Genomic DNA, 15028 nt, shown 5'->3' with positions numbered 1-15028 from the left:
TTGCTTAACAACTAATACTGAAACAGCATTATTATCAGAACTATCACAATTAGTAAGATTGTAATATACACATTCAATTGAATAGGAATTATTGTTCTTAAAATGTCTTGCTACAATGTTTCCAATTAGCAATAAATATGGTGGATTAACACATGCCAAAACAGAAGTATACTTGATTAATTTAGCAAAGCTACTTGCATTTCCAGAGAGATTGCCTATATATCCCAATGCAGCCCCCAATTTCCATACATAGGCTTGCCAATTTTTAATTGAAGTCCTCCAAAGTCCAGCACTCACAGCTTTTTCAAAATCAAAGGACTATTGAATGCCTTCATCAGAAGTCAAGTTCTTAATACCCTTAACAATATAAAAGTCCAGTCCACAATTGTAAATACAGCATCATTTTCCAAGGAATAAATGGTGGGCGTTTCTCTGATGCATTTTGTCCAAAAAAACATCAGTCTAAGACAAGGGTGTGGATCCCATTTCTCACAGGGTGGTTAAGTCATTGGAGATGGAAGACTGTCATTCTTAACTCCAGTAGGAAGGGAAAATAATATCCCTCCAATGTTCCAATTCTCCTGGTTACAAAGGGAGTCTTGAACTGCCACCCCAACTTTAGAGGAGTAGGAATTTCTACATATGACTTGAACAGGGGAGACTGGTAAACAGTCTAATGAATACTTTTTCTGGTAAAGCAAAGAGGATGACCTCTTCCTATTCCTGAAAAGTTAACAATCTGTTTTACTGGTGTTCATTCAAAAGTAGGAACCCAGCAACCAAGTGTTGTTGACATAAACAAGGACTTCTGGGTCATCCCAGGAATATGGATGTAGTGGAGGTGGGTTAGGAAGTTTTGCCCAATAAACAGTCAGTCATCTTGACTGAAAGGGTCTTCATTGACATCATTATCATTGTCAGGAGAAAACTCTTCATCCATTTCTCCCACCAGACATTCCAGTAGCCATTGAGCTGCATCATTTTCCTAGGAAAAAACACAGACAGATACTTGTCCTCACATGAGTACAGGGTTGGGTCCATGTCATTGATTTGTTAAAGGATCCCTCCATTTTACTTTAGCAAAAGTTTTCTTGGTTTCTGTATGCCAAAATCTATCTACTGCATATTTACCATGCTTATCCAAATTTAAAAATTCAGAAAGAATTGAGATGATTCTTAGTTGTCCAGGGGAGTAGCTCCCCCTTCTCTGCATTTTTGCAAATGAATCTTAATAATTTAGTTGGCATGCTCTACCATATCTTCTCCTTGAGTATTGTAAGGTATTTTAGTTATATGAGAAACTTGAAACTGTTGACAAAATCTTTTAAAAGATTTGCTAGTATATCCTGTTCCATTGTCAGTTTTAAATTGCTTAGGAAGTCCTAGAATATTAAAAGTATGTAGACAATGAGCACTAACATTCTTCGCAGCTTTTCCTGCTTGAGGAGTGGCAGAAATAAATCCAGAATAGGCATCTATACAAACATGTGCATATTTTAATTGCTTAATTTCAGGAATATGAGTAATACTCATTTGCCAAACCTGATTTGGAACCAAACGATTAAGATTGACTTCCAAATGAGGAATAGGATGAAATTGAGGACAAGTACTTCAGCCTTGACTATACTACTGGCCTGTTCCTTTGCCAATCCATATTTAAGCCTCAAGGTTTGACTATTAAAATGATGCTTATTATATAAGGGCATCCTGGGCTCTTTTTGACTGTGACCAATAAACTTTGGTGACTTTATCTGTCAATGCATTTCCTTTAGACAGGGGCCCTGGCAAATTGTAATGAGCCCACAAATGTCTTATAAAAAAGGGAAAGGTTTTTTTTTGTATCAAATTTTGAATTTGTAAAAATACAATTCCAGTAGGAGATATCTGAATTTGACCTGCAGTCTCTAGCCTAGGCAAAGACTAAGCTAAATATACACTAACTGTAAAAATGTTCAAAGACTGTTTGTCAAAAGATTTTTTTTTCTTTCTTTTTTTTTTTTTTTTCAATGCAGTTTATTCAGGAACCTTGAACAATCATCTGACCCTGGGGAAAGCCAGCCCACAGCTCAAATAGCCTCTGGGTAGCCAACTCCAGCGTGCCACGTGGGCAATGCAGATAGGTCCACATACATGGAAGCAAGCCAGATCCTCAGCCTTAGCCAAATGTGGAGTTGTTTGTGACAGAGAGCACTCACCATCGGGAAGGTAGAAGGTGGAAACCAGCTCCATCTTTAAGGTGCGGCATTAAGCAGATCTCTACAGTTCCCCCTTTTTTGTCAAAAGTTTTAAACACAGCCAATACTGCAGATAGCTCTGCTCTTTGTGCAGATGTGTTAGACACATGAAAAGATACCGTTTTTCTTCGATAACCGTAAGTAGTAACACCAGACAATGAACCATCAGTAAATGCTGTTAAAGTATCAACAACTGAGCTAACATTGGTTTTAAATGGAAAAACTATAGGTTGCACCTATGAAAACTAAATTATTCTTATTCTTATTCTTATTCTTATTGCCTCAACAGGTTGGACTCTGTCATAAAAGCTTACATATGTTAAAATGCCATATTTATCAGATGTCTGACAAGTCTGATGGCCAGCATATTTGAGTTAATCTTTTTCTACCTTTATCATCTTCTCTAAAATTCATCCTATAAAACAGGATGCTATAATCTCAATTTTGGCACATTTTTATATGTATGTTTTAGAACAAAAGTTTAGGTATATCTACATAGGCAAACTTACAATGAACCATTTTGGATTTAAACTTAAAAAAAATCCTAAACAGAAACTAGGTAAAACTCAATCTTGTACTCCACTATATTTTTTAGTATAACTTTAACTCTGCTTGTTTTAAACTAAAATAAAAGCAAAACTTTAAATTAAACATAGTTTATAAAGGAGCTAGCAAATCTTATTAATTGTATCATGTTGTATTAAAACTTAATAGCAAAAATTTAAAGGGTAAAATTTTTATTTAACATTAAACAGAGAACTAAACATAACCTGTAGCCCTCAGCCAAAATGGATTATTCTGAATGTTCCAAATTTATAGGCCAGAAAGAAATGGCATTAAGATATTTATTTAGGTACTGGCAGACAGGCATATATTTTATATAATGGTTAACAATGATCTTAATATAACCCTGCATAACATGGGCTAACATGGAACTCTAGTCTTTTTTTTTCTTTTTCATAAAACACCATAAGCAAATATTTCCATTGAAGAATTTCCAGCATTTTTAAATGAAGAACAACATATTTTATAATTTTTTTACATGATATATTGTAATAACTGTAGCTTTTGTTTACTTTGCTTAAACAGCATGGGTTGGTTTTACTTTGTAAACTTAATAAAATAAATACCAAGGATTTTTATTTCTCCCAAAGGTTTGAGAAACTGTTTTAAGTTCTTTGTTAGACTACCCAAGTGTTACTATTTTAAAATACCTGATAAATTTTAAAATGTTTTATAGAATTTAAACCTGATGGTCCAGGACCAAACTCAGAGGTGTTGATTTAAATTTTCTATGTCTAAAAATATCCAAGTCTACAAATAAACATACACACACACACACACACACACACACACACACACAGATACATAAGGAACATAGAAATCTGACATTGTCACCTTGGAGTATCCAGAATACCGAAATACCAGGACTGGACACAAGTCCCACAGATTCCTCTGCTCCACACACATATATTCCAGAAGGATCAGAGCCCCCATGGCCCTTTCCACAGCTTCCAGATGGAGAATGGTCTACAGCAGCACTTTTATCTCACAAAATAATGTCCCAGCAATGCTCTCTCCTGGTCCCTAAATGAGTAGAACCATTATGGATCTCTTTGCCAGGAATTGGGGTATCCTCCAGATTCCCTCGACCAGATTGGAAACTATACAAGATTTCCAGACCTCAGGAGCAAAACAAAACCAGAAACCAATACAGAAGCCGGGAGACATAAACAAAAAAACAGAGACAAAGACAAATACAACTAAAGTACCTGCTTTTTACACATTTAAGTATTTTTTTTTTAAAACCTGTTTTCATAATATTAAAACAAAGCATCCTCTTTAGGAGTGAAATCATAAAGCACATTTTTAATTTTAAAAGCAAAAACCAGACTTTAAAATTTACCAGTGCAAACAATGCACATCTGTCTTTCTAAACGAAGATTGATCATTTTACCCCATGTCCGCTCAATTGATTATCTTTTTTAGGTGTATAGATTTCATTATGTTTATCATATCTTATAGGTCAATATAAGTGAGTATATCCCATGTTTGTCTTTCTCCTTCTGAGATATTTCACTCAGAATGATCTTTTCTAGATCCCACCATTTGCTTGCAAGTTTCATGATTTCCTCCTTTTTGATTGCTGAGTAGTATTCCATGGTGTAAAAATATCACAATTTCTGTACCCATTCTTCCGTTGATGAACATCTGGGTTGTTTCCAGGTTCTGGCTATTACAAATAAAGCTACTATAAACATTGTTGATCAAGTATCCCTTTTGTGTACTTGAACAAACTTTGGGTATATACCTAGCAGTGTTATAGCTGGGTCTTGAGGAAGCACTATTCCTAATTGTCTTAGAAAGCACCAGATAGTTTTCCAGAGTGGTTGTACCAGTTTATATTCCCACCAGCAGTGGAGAAGGGTTCCCCTTTCTCCACAACCTCTCCAGCATGTGTTGTCACTTGAGTCTTTCATCTTGGCCATTCTGATGGGTGTGAGGTGAAATCTCAGGGTTGTTTTGATTTGCATTTCCCTGATGGCTAATGAGGATGAGCATTTCTTTTAAGTGTTTTTCTGCCATTCGGTATTCCTCCGCAGAGAATTCTCTGTTTAGCTCTGTTCCCCATTTTTTAATTGGATTACTTGGTTTGCTGCTTTTCAGCTTCTTTAATTCTTTGTATATACTGGATATTAGTCCTCTGTCAGATAAAGGGTTAGTGAAGATTCTTTCCCAATCTGTAGGCAGTCCCTTTGTTTTGGTGATGGTCTCCTTTGCTTTGCAGAAGCTTTTCAGTTTCATGAGGTCCCATTTATTGATTGTTGCTCTTAGAGCCTGTGCTGTTGGTGTTCTGTTCAGGAAGTTGTCTCCTGTGCCAATGAGTTCTAGGCTGTTCCCCACTTTTTTTTCCAATTGATTTAGGGTATCTGGTTTTATGTTGAGGTCCTTGATCCACTTTGACTTTAGTTTTGTGCAGGGTGATAAATGTGGATCTATTTTCATTTTTCTGCATGTAGACATCCAGTTGGGCCAGCACCATTTGTTGAAGATGCTGTCTTTTTTCCATTGAATGGATTTGGCTTCTTTGTCAAATATCGAGTATTCATAGGTGTGTGGATTTATTTCTGGGTCTTCTATGAGGTTCCATTGATCCTCCTTTCTGTTTCTATGCCAACACCATGCAGTTTTTATTACTGTTACCCTGTAGGATAGCTTGAGATCAGGGATGGAGATACCTCCAGATGATCTGTTGTTGTACAGGATCGTTTTGGAGATTTTGTTTTTTTTTGTTTTTTTTTTTTTTTGTTTTGTTTTGTTTTGTTGTTGTTGTTGTTGTTTCTCCATATGAAGCTGAGAATTTTTTTTCAAGGTCTGTAAAGAATTGAGTTGGTATTTTGATGGGAATTGCATTGAATCTGTAGATTGCTTTTGGCAGGATGGCCATTTTCACAATGTTAATCCTACCAATCCATGAGCACGGGAGATCTTTCCATCTTCTGATATCTTCTTTGATTCCTTTCTTCAGAGATTTGAAGATTTTCTTAAACAGGTCTTTCACTTGCTTGGTTACAGTCACACCAAGGTACTTTATGTTATTAGTGGCTATTGTTAAGGGTGTTGTTTCTCTAATTTCTTTCTCAGCCCTTTTGTCTTTGGTATATAGGAGGGCTTCTGATTTTTTTGAGTTGATTTTATATCCTGCAACTTTGCTGAAAGTGTTTATCAGCTGAAGAAGTTCTCTGGTTGAATTTTTGGGGTTGCTCATGTATACTATCATATCATCTGCAAATAGTGATACTTTGACCTCTTCCTTTCCAATTTGTATCCCCTTGATCTCCTTTAGTTGTCTTCTTGCTCTGGCTAGGACTTCAAGTACTATGTTGAAGAGATATGGGGACAATGGACAGCCTTGTCTTGTTCCTGATTTCAGTGGGATTGATTTAAGTTTCTCTCCATTGAGTTTGATGTTAGCTATAGGCTTGCTGTATATTGCCTTTACTATGTTTAGGTATGTGCCTTTGTATCCCTGATCTCTCCAAGACTTTAAACATGAATGGGTGTTGGACTTTGTCAAATGCTTTTTTGGCATCTAAGGAGATGGTCATGTGGTTTTCCTCCTTCAGTTTGTTTATGTAGTGGATTACATTGATGGATTTCTGTATGTTGAACCACCCTTGCATGCCTGGGATGAAGCCTACTTGGTCATGGTGATATCTTTGTTATGTTCTTGGATTCAGTTTGCAAATATTTTATTGAGTATTTTTGCGTCAATGTTCATAAGAGAGATAGGCCTGAAGTTCTCTTTTTTTGTTGGGTCTTTGTGTGGTTTAGGTATTAAGGTGACTGTGGCTTCATAGAATGAGTTTGGTAGTGTTCCTTCTGTTTCTATTTTGTGGAATAGCTTGAGGAGAATTGGAGTTAGCACTTCTTTGAAGGTCTTGTAGAATTCTGCGCTGAAGCCATCTGGTCCAGGGCTTTTTTTGGAGGGGAGACTGTTAATGAGTGCTTCAATTTCCTTGGGAGATATAGGGCTATTCAGTCTTTCTACCTGATCTTGACTCAGTTTTGGTAGATGGAATCTTTCAAGAAAATTATCCATTTCATTTAGATTTTCAAATTTTGTGGCATATAGGCTTTTGTAGAATGACCTAATAATTGTTTGGATTTCCTCAGTGTCTGTGGTTATGTCCCCATTTTCTTTTCTGATTGTGTTGATCTGGATAGTTTCTCTCTGCTTTTTAGTTAGTTTGGCTAAGGGTTTGTATATCTTGTTGATTTTCTCAAAGAACCAGCTTTTTGTTTCATTGATTCTTTGGATAGTTTTATTTGTTTCTAATTGATTGATTTCAGCCCTTAGTTTGATCATTTCCAACTGTCTGCTCCTCTTGGGTGTATCTACTTCTTTTTTTTCTAGGGTTTTCAGTTGGGCCATTAAGTTGTTTGTATGTGATGTTACGAATTTCTTCTTGCAGGCACTTAGTGCTATAACTTTTCCTCTGAGCACTGCTTTCAATGTGTCCCATAAATTTAGGTATGTTGTGCCTTCATTTTCATTGAATTCTAGGAAGTCTTTAATTTCTTTCTTTATTTCTTCCTTAACCCAGCTGTCATTGAGTAGTAAGTTGTTCAGTTTCCATGTGCCGCGTGTCGGCTTTTTGTTGTTTCTGTTGTTGATGTCTAGCTTTAGTCCATGGTGGTCAGATAGTATACAAGGGATTATTTCAGTCCTTTTGTATCTGTTGAGGCTTGCTTTGTGACCCACTATATGGTCTATTTTTGAAAAGGTTCCATGTGGTGCTGAAAAGAAGGTGTACTCTTTTTTTTTTTTTTTTTTCAATGCAGTTTATTCAGGAACATTGAACAATCCTCGGACCCAAGGGAAAGCCAGCCCACAGCTTAAATAGCCTCTGGGTAGCCAACCCAGGCGTGCCACGGGGGCAATGCAGATAGGTCCACATACATGGAAGCAAGCCAGATCCTCGGCCTTAGCCAAATGTGGAGTTGTTCGTGACAGAGAGCACTCACCATCAGGAAGGTGGAAGGCGGAAACCAGCTCCATCTTTAAGGCATAGCATTCCGCAGCTCTCTACAGTTCCCCCTTTTTGTTTTAGGCGCATCAGGCAAGAGTAGAGGTCTGATCTCTGATATTAGAAATAAATTGGGACTTTGTACAGATGTTCATTTAGGTGTCATCCACCCAAAGAGCATCAGACCTGTCCGATACCTTTTTCTCAGAGGCGGGACCTGGGGCATCAACCCGCATGCAATCAGACATGCTCTTCTCTGGGTCCAAAGCGGCTGACCCTGAGTGCAGTGCTTATCCAATGTAGCTCATGCCTTAGTTGTACATAAAGGAATTAATGCTCAACTAAAAGGAAGCTTGATGATGTTCAATCAGAGGATTGACCTCTTGCAGGAGCAAATTGATACCCTATGGCAAATCGCTCAACCTGGCTGTCAATGAAAGTATGCTGGACTTTGTGTCACTAGCATACAACATGAGAATTTTTCCTGTGCTGCAAATCTGTCTAAACAATTGTCGAGCTATATTTTAGGTAATTGGCCTGGAGAATTCGATACTACGATGGAGCAGCTGATAGTGGCCATTGTCACAGTAAATTCTACCGGAGTGGATGCAGGACTAGCTACAGGATTATCAACATGGATTGCTGCAGCCATGAATCATCTGAAGGAATGGGCGGGCATGGGAGTGTTAGCAGGCCTTCTGGTGTTGGTCTCCTTGGTTTGCCTGTGGTATATATGCAAGATTAGAGTCTCACAACAGTGTGATGCAGCCATGATCATTCAGGCCTTTACAGCCATTGAAACAGGACATTCTCCCCAAGCATCGTTGGATACCATAAAAAAGCTAAAATGATACGCTCAGGATGCGAGAAGGTGTACTCTTTTGAGTTGGGGTGAAAACATCTGTAGATGTCTATTAGGTCCATTTGATTTAGGGATTCTGTGAGTGCTTTTATTTCCCTATTTGGTGTCTGTCTAGTTGATCTGTCCGTTGGGGAGAGTGGAGTGTTGAAGTCTCCCACTATTAAGGTATTAGGATCAATGTATGATTTAAGCTTTAATAATGTTTCAGTTACGAATGTAGGTGCTCTTGTATTTGGGGCATAGATATTCAAGATTGTGATGTCCTCTTGGTGGATTTTTCCTTTGAGGAGAATATAGTGGCCCTCCTTATCTTTTTTGATTAACTTGGGTTGAAAGTCTGTTTTATTAGATATTAGGATGGCTACTCCAGCTTGTTTTCTGGAACCATTTGCTTGAAAAACATTTTTCCAGCCCTTTACTCTGAGGTAGTGTTTATCTTTGTTGCATAGGTGTGTTTCTTGGATGCAACAGAATGTTGGATCCTGTTTCCTTAACCATTCTGTTAGCCTGTGTCTTTTTATTGGTGAATTGACTCCATTGATATTGATAGATAATAGTGACCAATGCTTGTTAGTTCCTTTTGTAATGGAGTCGCTGATCTAACACTGTTTCATTGCTTGTTTTCTTTTCATTTTTATTGGGATATTATCTGTATGCCCTGTTTTCTTGGGTGAGTTTGTTTTCATTGGATTGGAGTTTTCCTTCTAGTTTCTTCTGTAGGGTTGGTTTGCTGTATAAATATTGTGTAAATTTAGTTTTGTCATGGAATATTTTGTTTTCTCCATCTATGTTGATTGAAAGTTTTGCAGGGTATAGTAGTCCGGATTGACATTTGTGATCTCTTACATTCTCCATGATACTTGCCCAGGCCCTTCTGGCTTTCATAGTTTCTGATGAGAAGTCCGGTGTGATTCTGATAGGTCTACCTTTACATGTTACTTGGCCTTTTTCCCTTGCTGCTTTTAATATCTTTTCTTTGTTCTGTAGATTTAGTGTTTTGACTATGATGTGACGTGATGTGTTTCTTTTCTGGTCTAGTCTATTTGGAGTTCTGTAGGCCTCTAGTATATTTATGGACATCTCTTTCTTTAAGTTGGGAAAATTTTCTTCTATGATTTTCTTGAAAATATTTTCTGGACCTTGGAGCCTGGAGTATTCTTTTTCATGAATTCCTATTATTCTTAGATTTTGTCTTTTCATAGCATCCTTGAATTCTTGGATATTTTGTGATTATTTTACTTTTTCTTTGAGAGAAGTATCCATTTCTACAAGTGTGTCTTCAGCTCCAGAGATTCTCTCTTCCATCTCTTGTATTCTGTTGGTGATGCTTACTTTTCTGGTTCCTGATCTTTTCTCCAAGTTCTCCAGCTCAAGGGTTTTCTCATTTTGTGTTTTCTTTATTGATTCTAATTCTGTTTTCATGCCTTGCACCATTTCTTTCATGTGCTTGAATTTGGATTCCTGTCTCTCTATGATGGCCTCTATTTCTTTTTTCATTTCCTTTTTATATGCCACTAATTTTTCCTCTACTTGTGTATCTGTTTGTTTGTCTCTGTTTGCCTGTGTTTCTTTAAGGATAGTGTCTATTTCTTCTTTCTTTGCCTCCAATTGACTGACCATCTCTTTGAAAGACTTGTTCATTTCCTCCTTATGAGCCTCAAATAATTGGGCAAGCATGGCTTTAAAATCATTTTCCTGTGCTTCTGCTGAATTGGAGTATCCATTGATTTTGGGGTTTGCTGGTGAAGTCATGATGTCCTGATTTATGTTGGAAGTGTTCTTTCGCCTACCCCTGGCCATTGGCTTATCTGAAACCTTCCCTGTTTTTTGTTTTTTTTTTTGTTTGTTTGTTTTTTTTTTTTTTTTTTTGGATTCTGCAGATCAGACTTGTGCTGTCTCTCTCTGGTGTCTGGAGAGTTCTTCAGGAAGCTGAGAACTCTCAGCGTGTGCTGAGTACTAGCTGTACCTGTGGGAGGAAAGTACGCAGGCGCAAAAGTGGCAAATGCAAGTGTATGTGTGTGCGTGTGTGTGTGTGTCTCTGTGTGTGTGTGTGTGTGTGTGTATGTATGTGTGTAAGTGTGCATGGACGTGTGTCTTGAGGGACAGAGTGATGGCTAATGTTGAACCCTTAAGTGTGTGGGAGGGGCTCTGTACTGTATATGTCGAACGCACTAATGATGATCGCAGCGCAATTTATGGCATTAACTGCCTTAACTCCTCAATTAGGCCCACAGGGCAGGAACTTCAATGTCCCTAGTACCCCTCTGTTTCCCAAAGTGGGTATGTGGGTGGGAGGAGGGTTCGATGCCTGGCTTCTGATTTAGAAGGACCCAGGATCTGGGGAGCTGCAAATTCTCAAGGGTGCACTCACTTACAGAAAGGTCACTTGGCAGAGATCGGATATCTGGGCTCTCTGCTCTCTGGTTTGGCCCTGCTTCTTTGATGTACTCCGCCAGTTCTGTGCTGCTGTCACTGCCAGGTTCTGAGGTCTTGCTGCAGCTGGAGATTTCAGGGTGGTCACTTCAGCAGGGATGGGGTAACCAGGCTCTCTGTTCTCTGGTTTGGCCCTGGTTAGTCTTAAACTGGAGGGCGGTGGTGCCCCGCCAGTTCAGTGCTGCTCTGCGGCCACGTCCTGCTGTAACTGGAGACTGGGTCACTAGTCCTGATGCTTTTTGGGAAGTCCTGGGGTCTCTTTGTTGTGCTCTCCAAGCTTGGGAGGCCCAGCGCCTGGTGTGTCCAGGTTGTATGACGTTTCTGCCTGGTTTTGGTGAGGATATAGCGTATTCTCTGTCACTGTGGGATTGGGTGGGCCGTACCATCAGTGATGGCGATCCTGTGAAGCTAGTATGGTGTCTAGCAGATTTGCGCCCTGGGAGGATGGTGCAGCTGCCGCGAGAATCTGGGACTCTGGGACACTTACTGCTGGCTTTTGCCTGCCGCTAAAGTGCTTGGGGTTCCGTCTCAGCGGCTGTATACCCCAGGCAGTTAGGTCTGCGCTGAGAAAGATGAGTCTGCTGTGCTGAGGAGGAAAGAGGTCTGGGGAAAGGGAGTGCCACAAGATCAAAGGATTGTTTGGTGACCAGAGACCAAAGTTTTCACCTCCTGCGATGTTCCGTTGTTTAGAAAGCCTCACCGTGGTTTTCCTGGGTTAGGGGTCCTTCCATTCACCAACTCAGAAGTTCAGGTATCCCACCGCTCAGAAACTGTGTTTGCTAGTTGCCATCTTGGCTCTGCCCACCATTTTGTAATTTTAATTTCTCTAATTCACTTAATAACTGAACTTGTTCCCTTTATAATTGGACTTTCTTATAGAGAACAGTAATATCCTCTTGCTGTGGTCCCATAGGGCCTGCATATATTGCAGGGAAAGCCATGGTGGCAGAGGGCACAGGAGGCCAGTCTGAATTATGAGGCTTGGCAGTTTCTTCCTCTGACTCTATTGCACCCTCACTATCTAGCTCCTAAATTATTTTCTGCTCTCAAATTACACAAATCTGTTTGAGCTCCTTTATGAACATTTGAAGTAACTTTAGAAGTATTTTTTTTTTCTGCCTCTTTGGCTGCTCTAATTTTCCCAAGTAACTCTTTAGCTTGTGAGATTCCTTTTCCCAAGTTTCCAGATTGAAGGTACCTTCAACTGGGAACCCCTGGGACAAACTTCCTTTACAAACTAAAGGGGATAAGGGCATTCCTCCCAATTCCTCCCTTTTATTAGCATTGACTTTAAAGTCCTCATTAACATCTCCCTGCTACTTATCTGCCCCATGATTTTGCTGCCTGCATACCTTGTCTTCCTCCATGTAATGAAGTGGTCTTCACCAAACACTTTTTTTATGAGATTCTGGAGGTGCAAAAACCATTGTTTCTCACTTTGCCCCTCGTTTTCAAGGTCCCTTGTTCAGGCACCAACTGACCCATACTAAGGACTAGTCAAACAGGGTCCCCATGAAAGAGGGAGTGTAAATGGGGGACAGAGATGAGAAGAATGGAGAAAAGACAAATTTCTGATGAAATCTCAGTTTACTGAATGTGTAAACAAAACTTTTAAAGCAACTGGTACAAGCAAAAATATTTTTCACAGTAGTGACATATCTGTGACACCTGGGAAGACATCCAGAAATTCAATAAAAGTTATAGAAGGTTTGCTATCTGTTTCCCAAGGTTGCAAGGAGCTTGCTATCTACTTCTCAGGCTCAGAACACACCACTTGCAGAGACTACCAAGGACAGTCTCTGAGATATGCAATTAGACATGGAATTAGAATTCCAATTACCAGACTTTTTCAGACAGGAGAGAATTCTTTGACTGGTTTGGCTGAAACAGAAAATCATGAGTGTAAAAGGAAAAATGTCAGGAAATAAACTATTTGACAGCTGGTTCTGTTCCATACTAGTGTTGCCAAACCTCTATGACAAGGGTTGCCTTGGCTGACATGGCTGGGTGGACAGCAATGTGATACTCAGAGGTCAGTGAGGAACCGGCCCCTTTCCTGGTGTTTACATTTAAAAATGAGCCTGCAGGACAGTGAAATGTCTCAGTGTTATATGCCTAGGACACACAAACAGATCAGTTTCCTGCTGTAGTCCTCTAGAGAAAACCCTCTAAATGTAGAGTTAGTGACAAGATTGCTTGTTCAGAGGTACTACCTGAGCTCTTGTGGTCTGAGGTAACTGGGTAGCAACTAATTCATGGCTAGGATTCTCTGCTGCATAATGAGTTCTTGCAAAGCATGCCTTACAAATTCAAACTCTGGCCTCCTTTAGCAGAATCTTTTCTGCATGTTAAAATTCATTGTAAAAGATGTCAACATATTATGATTATGTGGGAATTTTATATAATATATATTATACCCCTTTTTATTGCTCTCAAGTTCAAATTCCTACCAATGTGTCACACTATTTTTTTTCTTTAACATATATCAGTTCATGTATGTATTGTTTATATACTCATTGGAACATGATCAGAGAGAGACTCAGTGCTGAGTCCCTTAAAGAAAACTCAGTTCATCTTTGCCACACACTGGCACTACACTAAAGAAAAAAGCCATCAGTCCTGAAGAAATCTATACTTCATCACGTTGATCACACTTTTTTCTTATGTATTTATTTATTATAATTTTTTTCACTTTGTATCCCCTCTGCTGTTACATCCCTCTTCTCTGCCCAGTCCCACCCAACCTCCTTCTTCTACACCTATGCCCTTTCTCTAGTTCCCTGATAGGTGAGGGCCTATTCCCCCTTCTATCTGACCCTAGTTTATCAGGTCTCATCAAGGATGGTTGCATTATCTTCTTCTGTGTCCTGATTTTCAGGGCATTGTTCTACTGGTGTCCTCATTTCCCTCTTCTTATGATAGTCTTCTTGCCTCCTTTCATGCAGGCTTCCAAGAGCTCTGAAGGGACAGAAAATTTCATAGGGAAATCCCATTTAGGGCTGTGTGTTTTAAGGTCTCTCTCTGCATATTATAGGACTATGAGTCTTTGTATGCAATTATATTTGATGCAGAAGGAAGCAACTCAGTGGATACAAGAACATGGCACTGATATATCAGATGAGGGGAGAGAGCAAAGTATTTTAAGAACAATAGCCTGGGTTGCTTTAAAACTTCTGTAGGATGTCCTGGAACCAACTCCATTAACTGCCACCCTAGTGAAAGACAGGTATGATCAAAATATATAGCCTCAAAATTTGTGAATACATACCATATTTATCTTTCTACCTTTTAGTTACTTCACTCTGGATGTTTTTTCCTGGTTTCATTCACCTGAAAATATCTTGTTGTCATTTTCTTAGCTGAAGAATACTCTATTATGAAAATATTCCACATTTTCCCCAAAGGGGATTGTCAGTCCTGTTTAGTCCTTGAAATTTGCTGGGACTTTATTCATTGTATTGAATGACAATAACTATGTTCTGTTTGCCTAGAAGTTCCTCCATCTTCTTCCACTTCCTGGTAATTATAATTGCAATATCCATATGAAGCTCATCTGTTTAGATGTTGACTCTGTTGAGGAAATGTCTGAGAAGTGTTAGGAGGTATGGCCTTGTTAGACAATATAATTCCTATTGGAGTTATAATATAGGAGGGTGTGGTTTGAGGTCTATAAGACAATGAAAGTGACCAGACAGTGGAGTCTCTGTCTCTTGGTCTCTGTCACATTTTATCTTTTTTTTTTTCTCCTGGTGTCAGGCTCTCTATTTCTGAGTCTCTCTCTCTAACTCTTTCTCTCTCTGTCTCCTTCTCTCTTCATTGCCACTTGTGGTTCATTAGGAAAAGATATCAGTCTGCTGAAGGACTACACCAATGTGATTGAATACAGATGTGACATGCTGGATGGTCTCTGTAAAAATATAAGCAAGGTCCCCATTAAATGATTTTGTTTAAAGAGTTGCCTTGGTCAG

The sequence above is a fragment of the Meriones unguiculatus genome (genome assembly GCF_030254825.1).
Source record: "Meriones unguiculatus strain TT.TT164.6M chromosome Y unlocalized genomic scaffold, Bangor_MerUng_6.1 ChrY_unordered_Scaffold_23, whole genome shotgun sequence".
Classification (NCBI taxonomy): domain Eukaryota; kingdom Metazoa; phylum Chordata; class Mammalia; order Rodentia; family Muridae; genus Meriones; species Meriones unguiculatus.
This window is presented reverse-complemented; position numbering follows the sequence as displayed.